This window comes from Bos taurus, chromosome 23 (genome assembly GCF_002263795.3).
Source record: "Bos taurus isolate L1 Dominette 01449 registration number 42190680 breed Hereford chromosome 23, ARS-UCD2.0, whole genome shotgun sequence".
Lineage (NCBI taxonomy): Eukaryota > Metazoa > Chordata > Mammalia > Artiodactyla > Bovidae > Bos > Bos taurus.
The window spans coordinates 3,164,272-3,175,376 of record NC_037350.1 but is presented as its reverse complement, the minus strand read 5'-3'; the positions used below and the strand labels follow the sequence as shown (position 1 = coordinate 3,175,376).

General features: G+C 40.3%; 1 long non-coding RNA gene across 1 annotated transcript; it reads left to right on the top strand.

Annotated features, from left to right (window-relative positions):
• Positions 1–821: 821 nt before the first annotated feature.
• On the top strand, positions 822–10,557 carry LOC104975635 (uncharacterized). Its single transcript, XR_009492495.1, has 2 exons — positions 822–1,246; positions 1,580–10,557. It is a non-coding gene; the product is annotated as an uncharacterized lncRNA (long non-coding RNA).
• The last annotated feature ends 548 nt before the right edge of the window (positions 10,558–11,105 follow it).

Sequence of the window (11,105 nt, the reverse complement as noted above, 5' to 3'; positions counted from 1 at the left end):
TATATATATATATGTATCAAGTATCTATATTAACCTGAAGTTCCCAAGTCGGCAAGACCCTTTGCAACCCAGACCTAATATTGAACCCTTTACACATGGCCCTAAAGTTGAATGTGACCCTATGAGAACACTGATTCACCAACATTTCATCTCCCTACACCCTTCCCTAAAATCTCATAATAATGACACTCATATCCCCTGAGATGCCCCATGGTTCCGCCACTGTATGACCTTGCTTACTGCAGGCCAGGATCATAAAGGTGATTCTGTGGTGATACAGAATTAGGTTTGTCAGACTACAGACTGATGGGAAAGGAGAAAAAGCTCTGCATGTTCTCAGTTAATACTGGTTTTCACACATTTTATCTATTTACAGTTGTTTAGATGTGAGAGTTGGGCCATAAAGAAGGCTGAGCCAAAGAATTGATGCTTTCCAACTGTGGTATTGGAGAAGATCCTTGAGAGTCCCTTGGACTGCAAGGAGATCCAACCAGTCCATCCTAAAGGAAATCAGTCCTGAATATTCATTGGAAGGACTGATACTGAAGCTGAAACTCCAATACTTCAGCCACCTGATGGGAAGAAGTGACTCATCATTGGAAAAGATCCTGATGCTGGGAAGGATTGAAGGCAGGAGGAGAAAGGAACGACAGAGGATGACATGGTTGGATGGCATCACCGACTCAATGGACATGAGCTTGAGCAAATTCTGGGAGATGGTGAAGGACAGGGAAGCCTGGCAGGCCGCAGTCCATGGGGCTGCAAAGAGTCAGACAGGATTGAGCGACTTAATCAATTATAAACAAAATCCTGGCCACTATCTCACTATAAAGTATCTAGACGATAGTTTTGGTTTAAAAGAGAGAGAAAGAGAGGGGGGGGTGCTGGAAAAGAAAGATCCCCTATGATTTTACTTGAGTAGCACAGGCTTTAGGAGGAGCGCAAGCCTCATAGCTCCTTGTTCGCGCCACTCCGCACGCCGACCGGTCTCGCGATCGGAACTACATTTCCCAGTAGCTCTTGCGGCGAGGCTGGCCGAGCGGACTACAGTTCCCAGAGGCCCTGAAGGTGGGGGAGGAGGCGGGCGCTGTGCAAGGGAGGCTGGGCGCCGCTACCCTAGCGGGGGACCTCTGCCGGGCGCGGCTAGCGGTCTTTTCTGCTGTGGTGGCAGCGACGACTGCGGGAGACGGGAGACGCAGGGTCGGAAATGCGTGGTGGGCTGGGTCCGGCCTTGAGCCAGAGTCCGGTAGGTGCTGTGCGGGACCTGGGACTTGGGGACTCTAGGGTCCTGAGGAGCCTGGGCTCCGGGGGACTGGGGAACCGAGGGCACGGCGCGGGTTCCGAGGCCCGTTGGCCATGTGGGCAGGCTTCCTTCCTCTGGAGAAGGGGCCGGCAGGGGCCTGCGGTCCCCAGCGCCAGCGCTGTTCTCCGGCGGGTCGCGGGGGCTGGGGCTCCAGGCGGTCTCCTCGAGAGCTCTGCCTTTTCATTCCCTTTGGAAAAATCGCCTCCTGCAAGCCGTGGTTGTCTGGATAACCGTGTTTTGGCTAATTTTATAGATAATAGAATGTGTCCCTTCCAGCTGGGCCTGAGGCGTCCGAGTCAGCCGTGGAGGAAAACGAAGATGACATCCAGTTTGTGAGTGTAAGTAGCAGCGGTGTTTGGGTTTTCCCGAGTCAGAGATTGTGCGGGACAAGCCACGATGTGATTTCCCCTCGCCTGTTCACTCATCGTCCAGCAAACGTGTGGACGTCTCATACCGACTGGACACTGTGGAGCAGGGCACAGGAGTGGGTATCAGACTGGACACCGTGGAGCAGGACACAGGAGCGGGTATCAGAGTGGACACCGTGGAGCAGGACACAGGAGCGGGTACCAGTGGACACCGTGGAGCAGGACACAGGAGCGGGTATCAGTGGACACCGTGGAGCAGGGCACAGGAGTGGGTATCAGAGTGGACACCATGGAGCAGGACACAGGAGTGGGTATCAAACTGGACACCGTGGAGCAGGACACAGGAGTGGGTATCAAACTGGACAACGTGGAGCAGGGCACAGGAGTGGGTACCAGAGTGGACACCGTGGAGCAGGGCACAGGAGTGAAAGGTTGTTTTTGAATCACGCAGAGACGCTGGGATTCTTGGCCCCTGGAGGAGAAGAATTCAATCCAGGGCCAGAAACGAGGCTTGATCGCTCAGAGCTTTTGTGTAATAGTTTTATTAAAGTATAAAGGAGATAGAGAAAGCTTCTGACATAGGCATCAAAAGATGGCAGAAAGAGTACCCCCCTGCTAGTCTTCAGCTGGATGTTATATACATACAACATACTTTTGTATGTATGTGAAGTCCCTCAGTGGTGTCTGACTCTTTGTGACCCCGTGGACTGTAGCCTACCAGTCTCCTTTGTCCATGGGATTCTCTAGGCAAGAGTACTGGAGTGGGTTGCCATTTCCTTCTCCAGGGGATCTTCCGGACCCAGGGATTGAACCCTGGTCTCCCGCATTGCAGGCAGACTGCTTTAATCTCTGAGCCACCAGGGCAGCTAGCAGTCACTAGCAGTCTGTTAATAAAAGAAAGAAATGTCTTAAAACTCAGAATGGCACCAGGCCCCTCACCCATAAGATGCATTTTGGGATAATCTTGGCACCAAATGATTCATCCTGGGCCATAAAATGATTAACTTGAATCTTGAAGAAGGGCAGATTACCATACAAATAGTTTCATTTACATAGATTAGGGGAACAATATCTGAGTATAACAAACTGGTTTTTCAAGTAAGTTCTGAGCCGAGAGGCAGAACCGACTTGAAGACAGAGTTTGGGGTAAATGCATACTACATTAGCATAGCTTAAGACAAACATTTCCATAAGAAAAAGGCATTGGTTGTTTCTAGGTTTGAAAATAGTTAACTTCAGGTGAAACCAGGTGTTATGGCAACACAGTATTTGAAGAGAAACCTCCTTTTAAATTTGTATAGAGAAGGAAAAAATATCCGTAGTTTGTTTCCTCCTGCCGCTTAAGAGAGATAAAAATGTCTGACACTTGCCGGCTATTTCCTTCATTTGGAGACCCCTGGCCTTCCTGCCTGTTACCCTCTCAGGAGTAGGTATCAGAGTGGACACCGTGGAGCAGGACACAGGAGCAGGTATCAGAGTGGACACCGTGGAGCAGGACACAGGAGTGGGTATCAGACTGGACACTATGGAGCAGGACACAGGAGTAGAGCGGTTGCCCAGAGAGAGGTCTCGGCCGCTCCCTTAGCCATCCCAGAGACTGTGGCCTGCGGGCCTGTTGGAGCCTGGATCACGCCTCCTCCTCTCCTTTGCACATGGAGCCGCTGGTGTGCGCAGGGTTCTGGTCTCCTAAGACTGTGTTTGAATTGAGACCAGAGTAACTTCTGCAAGATGGCCCCCAGGTTAGGGAGAAGGGGCGGCTAGTGAGGGGGAAGGAGGCGGGCTGCAGGAGGTCAGCATCAGAGCCTGTATGTCTCTGTAGAGTGGGGGCAGGTGCCCTGAAGACCTCACTGAGCTCTGAGGTCACCCTGTTACATCACAGTCCCGCAGGCCAGGTTCACAGTGAGGGGCCTGCATCACAGGAGCATCCTGTATCTTTCTGTGTTTATCCCCTTCTGACAGTTTTCAAGCATGAGGGAGTGGAAGTGTGCAGAATCCTGCTCCCCGCTGCAGACCTATGGAATGAGGATTTGATGGTGGGGCTTGGGAACCCTAATGTTGGTGCAGGGGTATGCTGCTGCTACTGCTAAGTCGCTTCAGTCGTGTCTGTGCGACCCCACAGACGGCCTCCTACCGGGCCCCTCTGTCCCTGGGATTCTCCAGGCAAGAACACTGGAGTGGGTTGCCATTTCCTTCTCCAATGCGTGAAAGTGAAGTTGCTCAGTCGTGTCCGACTCTTAGCAACCCCACGGACTGCAGCCTACCAGCTCCGCCGTCCATGGGATTTTCCAGGCAAGAGTACTGGAGTGGGGTGCCAATATGTAGCTCTGAACACAGTAAAACATTGGTTGCAATAACCGAATGGGGTATTGTGATATATTTCAGGATAATTTCCATCCCAAACTGTTAAGTTTTACAAAGTCTCTGCTTAAAGTAGTATCTCAATTAGCTGGAGAATGTGTCTACTGTGAACTACTCTTTTTGAATATAGTTAGTTGAGGTTTGCTATTAGAAGTATAGTCTTTCTTTAACTGGGTTCCTGTTGACCGAGAAACACAATGTTTGTGTGTTTCTTAGTTGCTGTAGGCTTAGGGCACTCATGTAAATGACTTGGTTTTAAATCAAACAAAATTCCCTCCCGAAGGATTGTGGTAACTTTGTTTTTGTTGTTTTCTTAGGGTTATATAGAAATTCTTTACCAGATCATTTCTTTGATGTTCTTCCCCAAAATTGTTCATATGATACTCTCTTCTTGACACTTGGAGTTTTGAGGTACCAAGAACTGTATGCTGACTTCACCTCCCCATACAGTGAGGAATAAATGATGCAGCTATGGAAACTGAAGAGCCATGATGTCTGTTTTCATACTGAAAAACATTAGGCAAGAGGACTGCAGGGGTCATTAGGAAAAATAGTTTAGATTCTGACTGTGGTGTAAAGACAATGAATAGGACATGATAACTTTGATGGTGTTTTGTGCACCTCTAGATATGCGTAATGTAAGTGTTTATGATATGTGTTTTACTTTGAGAAATACAGTAAAATTCTATAAAATTAATTTGGAAAAATAGGTACAATTTTAGTGTCATACTCTGAGGTTTAAATGCATAATTATGTTGTAAATTCTGACAGTTAATATATCCACTTGTGTTCAGCTGAGGTTTAGAACTCAATTTAAATTTACTTTAAATATAGAGAATTTTTTGTATTTTTGCATCCAGAGGAGTGTATATCCAACCTGATAGAACCTCTTATAAATAGAAATAGCTTTGTTTACAAATAGAGGATTAAAAATTTGACAGCTCCGTAAGAAGTGAATTATATGCTCTGAGTGGAATTACAATATGAGAAGAATCTAGTAAAAATATTCCTGTTGCATTTAAATGGTGGCACAGAAAAATTAGAATTCAATTCTATTTTAAGCTACATTCAGATCAGAATTTACTTTCCTCTCACCCTATCCTATGCTGGGTTCCATCAGGATGTGTTTTATTACTATATTTTTTATAGTACCATCCAGCAAAGATGAAATGCTACTGGGTACAAGTCTCTGCTTGAGTGTTGTCACATACAAAAAATTTTTGTGTTCTTTTTATATCTTTTATCAAGAAGAATGTTACTCCTTGATGTATTCTGGTTTACGTTTCTTAGTTTTCTCATATAAATCTAATTTTCCAGCCATCAGTTTGCATTATGGCATAGCATCATCTCTGTATATTGCCATATATATAAACGCCAAACTAAACACAATATTGTTTATTGATGCTTTTGAACTGTGGTGTTGGAGAAGACTCTTGAGAGTCCCTTGAACTGCAAGGAGATCAAACCAGTCAATCCTAAAGGAAATCAGTCCTGAATATTCATCGGAAGGACTCATGCTGAAGCTGAGACTCCTATACTCATAGGTGACTCCTATGGCCACCTGATGCGAAAATCTGACTCCTTGGAAAAGATCCTGATGCTGGGAAAGATTGAAGGCAGGAGGAGAAGGGGACAACAGAAGATGAGATGGTTGGATGGCATCACTGACTTGATGGACATGAGTTTGACCAATTTCTGGGAGCTGGTGATGGACAGGGAAGCCTGGCGTGCTGTAGTCCATGGCGTCTCAAAGAGTCAGACACGACTGAGGGACTGAACTGAACTGAAACACAATATGCTGAAAGGAAGGAATGATGAAAATTGGGGAGTACAGAGAGCACAGTATCTTTGGCGTAATTTTTCTGAAGTCCAGTGTACTACAGAAGAGGCCGCCAGCTGGCTCACTGTTCTCCTTGCCCTCACTCTACATTAGTACTACATTACTGTTTGTCTGAATTGGTTATCTTGTTAACTAATCCCCCATTTCATACTCTGCTAATCTCCCTGAAACACATCTCTAATGTGGTTCCCATCTCAACACTACTAATTTGATTCCTTTGCCTGTAGAATAAAATCTAGGTTTTGACTGGCGTATTTAAGGCCTTATTGATGTTGAAGGTAGTATGTGTGTTAGGAAAGGATTGAGGAAATTTGATATTTGATTTCATAAAGAGGATGAAGCCGAACTATCAAAGAACTCCATGATTTTGAGCTTAGAGATCTAAAAGATTATTGATAACCATCCCAGTTGTAAAATACTGTACCATGATATCTGTATTTTTAACATTGTCCTTGGACTGTTTCCCTATTTCCAAGGAATATTTGGCTTTTTCCCCCTCTATGTATATTTAGGCTCTTTTCGGTTTTGTCAATTTGCATATTGGTCTTCTCTGAAACTTTACGTCTGCTGCTTCTGTTTCTGATTATTTTGTGCCACCTGTGAGGCCTCTTCTTCATAGGAATTCTTGTTAATTCCAACCAAAAAACCCCAGTGACTGTAAATGTACATGTGGTTTCAATGATTGTTCATGACTTGTAAGTCTGCTGACTTCCTTTTTAGGAGAGACCATCAATACCTGTTCTTGAATACATTGATCTGATCTGTAGTGATGATAAAGAGCCTAGAACCTATTGTAGTGATATAAGTATGTTTGTGTTTCTTCAGTTCTGTCATTAAGTGCAATATGTTCTGGACATGGCTTGAACTGGCTTGCAAGAATCAATTGTTAAATTTGAGCTGATTGTTAAACATAGATATTATTAAAACTTCAAGTATAACTCAGCCATAAAAAAGAATGAAGTAATGCCATTTGCATCAACATGGATAGACCTAGAGATTATCATACTAAGTGAAATAAGTCAGAAAGACAAGCACAAGACAAGTATGATATTACTTACATATGGAATCTAAAATACGATACAAATGAACTTATTTACAAGACAGGAATAGACTTACAGAGATAGAAAACAAATTTACAGTTATGAAAGGCAAAGAGGAGAGAGGAATGAATTAGGAGTTTGGAATTAGCAGATACAAACTTTTATATATAAAGAAGATAAACAACAAGGTCCTATTGTGTGTTGTAATAATCTATAATGGAAAAGAATATATATAACTCAAATCACTTCTCTGTAAGCCAGAAGCTAACACAACATTGTAAATCAACTGTACTTCAGTTAAAAAGTTCAAGTGTATACAAATTTGAAAGTAAATAGGTTATCATTACATTTAAGGTAATAGATACGCAAATCTCTCCATAACCTAATGTCTACACACTTGAGGTTATTCACGTCTGTTGTACTGTGTGGTAGAAACACTGTATAATGGTGTGCTCCTGAAGGGTGATGGGAGTATTTACAGCGAGGTAGTTGACTGCAAAGTAGGGGTTGGTTTACTTGTTGATTGTCTAAACTGAAGAAAGTGATAGGTGAAATCTTAATATGGATTAAGCTTAAAAATGTGTTATGTGTCTTAACTACTAGACGCTATCCTGTATGAAAAATTGAGGAAATCTTGCAGTATTTGAAAACTGTTCATTGATCCAACAAAAGTGTTGATATATCATTGATGAATGAGTGGAGTTCTGAGATATATATTTTTTAGCTTTCTTCTTAATCATGTACATGAAAATATCAACCATTTTTCACACTAGAACTGTCTTGTAAATAATATGAGCAACTTTTATGTTGAATTGGGTAATAATCAAAAATTAAGCCAGATTTTATGACATTATTATTGACAATAGAATTTAAAAAACTGATAGTGGATTTTTCAAGAAATTAACAAGTCATTGAAGTTATAGGCACAAACTGAAAATCAAGGTAAGTATTCTAGATTAAATTTTATTTCTAAAATTAAGAAATCATTAACAGAACTTTCTGCATTAACCCTAAAAGTGTTACATTAAATTTTATTTATATTTGTAAAATTATTTTTCAGATTTTGTTCCTAGGATGACAAAATGACAGGGTTGTTTTTGCATTTTTTAAATGCAAAGAAGGTGAAAACAGATACAGAAAGTAGCGATAGTAATAAGAACTATTGTGGGTTGTCTAAGTCAAAGGAATTGGATTTCAAATATGCTGAACAACCAATCATTGAAGAAAAGCCGTCATCTTCATCAAAGGAAAAAATGGATAATCTTGTGCTTCCAGATTGTTGGAATGAAAAACAAGTGGTTATGTTTACAGAACAGTACAAATGGCTTGAAATAAAAGAAGGTAAATTAGGATGTAAGGATTACTCAACAGTTCAGCATTTGGGATTAAAAGCAGAAGATCATGTTCACATGTCCAAGGAGTGGATTGCATATTTGGTAACCCTAATGGCAATTATAAAACTATTAGACAGGCTTCTCTGCGAAAAAAAATTAAGGAGCATGATGTTTCTAAAGCCCATGGTAAAATTCAGGATTGTTAAAGGAATCAATTAATGACTCAGTTTCTAATTTAGTGCATAAATAATGTAATAAAAATGTTGATGCTACTGTAAAAGTTTTCAAGACAGTTTATAGTTTAGTAAAACATAATAGACCTTAGTCTGATACTGCAGAGGCAATAGAATTACAAGAAGAAATGGGGTGAGAATAGCAGTGCATGCCGCAAAAGAAATGAAGATGACAATCTTTAAGGATATTATAGAAGAGAAGGCCAAAATCTGTCTTATAGTTGATGAGGCATCCGCAGTTTGAAAGAAGAGGACCCTCGTGATTTATGTCCAGTACACAGTATAGTCAGCTCCTGCACCAGTTATGTTGTTTGTTACTTTAAAGGAACTGGTGTCAGCTACAGTAGAATGTATCTTCAGTACGTTTTCGAGTACTTTAAATGATTGTGGCTTCACTAATGAGTATTTGAAAGCAAATTTAATTGCATTTTATCCTGATGGTGCTAATACAATGCTGGGTAGAAAGTCTGGAGTAGCCACGAAGTCGTTAGAAAATTTTCCTGAAATTATTATTTGGAACTGTTTAAACCATCAATTGCATTTGTCACTTGATGACTCAATATCTGAAATAAAACAAGTGAATCATTTAAAAATATTTCTTGATAAAAGTTGTTCCAATTATCATCCACCTAATAAAAATCAAAACAAGCTTTTAGGGAATGGACCTAAAGGTCTTGAAGTTGAACTTGTTAAAATTGGCCAGGTAAAGGGACCAAAGCAGGCATTTTGTAGTCTGCAACCTGCTACTGCTGTGTGGAATGCATATCCTGTATATATTTGCATTTTTCTCATTCGCATTCTGGTTTGGCAAAGAGGTTACCTAACATTCCAATATCTTGTAAAACCTTTAATGATTGACATTCTTGAAGAATTTTGACCACTTTCAACTGCACTACAGTCAAGCTCAACTAACATTCAGAAAGCACAAAAATTGATCAAATGCACAATAAAAACCTTGGAAATTTTAAAAATTGGTACTGGAAAGCATGAATCTCAAATTGAAGGTTTGATTAAATCAGATAAGTTTAAAGATATTCCATTTAATAGAAATAATCAATTGAATGCCCTTCCTAGGAACATGTTACTAGAAAATATAATTCAACACATGAACTTATGTCTTTTATCAAACAGGAAGTATGATGAAAGTATTTTTAATTATTTTGATTTGCCAGAACCTTCTACATGGCCTTATGAAGAAATAACTTCACCATGGATAACTGGTGAAAAAAAATTATTTGTGTGAAATTTTAAAATTTGAAATTGATTTGAATGATTTTGGGGAATTTGTAAATAATAATATAAAGTCAATGTTTCAGTTCCTAAAACCATACAAAAAGCTAATAGCACCATCGTAGTTAGTAGTGAAGTAGTGCAGAAGCTGAAAGGTTTCAATTTAATGAACATAATTTGTACAAGGGTGAGAAACAGTTTAACTATAGATCATATATCCGATTTAATGACAATAAATTTGTTGGAAAAAGAATTAGCTGGTCGGGATGCAACTGCCTTTGTAAAATCCTGGTCAAACTGCAACCACAGGTTAGCTATAGATACGGGAGTTCAGCAAAAGTCAACAAGAGCCTATGAGAATCAGCTGGCTCTCTGAAACTTAAAGTGTATTGTGTTGGAATTCCCTTGTGGTCCAGTGGTTAGGACTCGGTGCTTTCACTGTTGTGGCCTTGGTTCAGTCCCTGGTAGGGAAACTAAGATCCTGCAAGCTGGCCAGAAATAGGATTGTGTATGATTTATTATTTGTAAGTTATGTGTTCTGCACACTTTATATATACATAAATTTTTATTTTGAAAGTCAGTTGTTAAACTTTTGTCCGTATATTGCTGTTTAAAGGCATTCTCCAAGGAGATAAAGTTGATTATTTTTGGAGTAGTGGGTTTTTAAAGATTGGCCCATGTCTGCTAGAGTAGGCCGAATATGTATTTCATGGACTCTATAAGAACATCCAATGATTCCACTTTTGCTTTGTTTTACGTTTAGTAAGGATATAAAAGAGTAATATAACCCAGATTACTTCTAAGCCCTGAAAGTTATAGCAAATAAAAGAGAAATAGAATAAAAACTACAATCCTTGTGGCTTTTGTCTTTTTCGTTTCCCTATATGTTATCAAATATGGTAACCACTAGCAACATATGCTTTAGGACTAAGGAAGCAAATATTTAATTTTAATTAAACATAAAAAGGAAAATAGTGTAAAATATTTTATTGAACTCACTTGTTTTTTAAAAAATATATTTTAAGTTTGTTATCTTGCTTAAGGGGTGATTATTAGAGTGTGCTAAGTCTGGTATTACGTACAAACAATCACTGGTTAGTATCAGTGGATGTATTCAGTGTAAATTATTTTTTCCTTTGAATCAATGTAACATAGTGTGTTTATCTGAATATTTTTGGTTGACGAAAGGAATTATAGTGATTACTTTTGTAAATCAGAATTGGTGATTAAAATAAGGTGCTTAATTATTTTTCTGTTTTAGATATAAATATGAACAATTTTTAGTTTAAAATGAAGGCCTACTGAAAAAGAACCAGTAGAGCTGCAGAAGCTAGGACTGCAGCTAGGACAGTAAACAGAAAGACTGGAGGAAGGTATGTGGCATCGTCACAGTGAATGA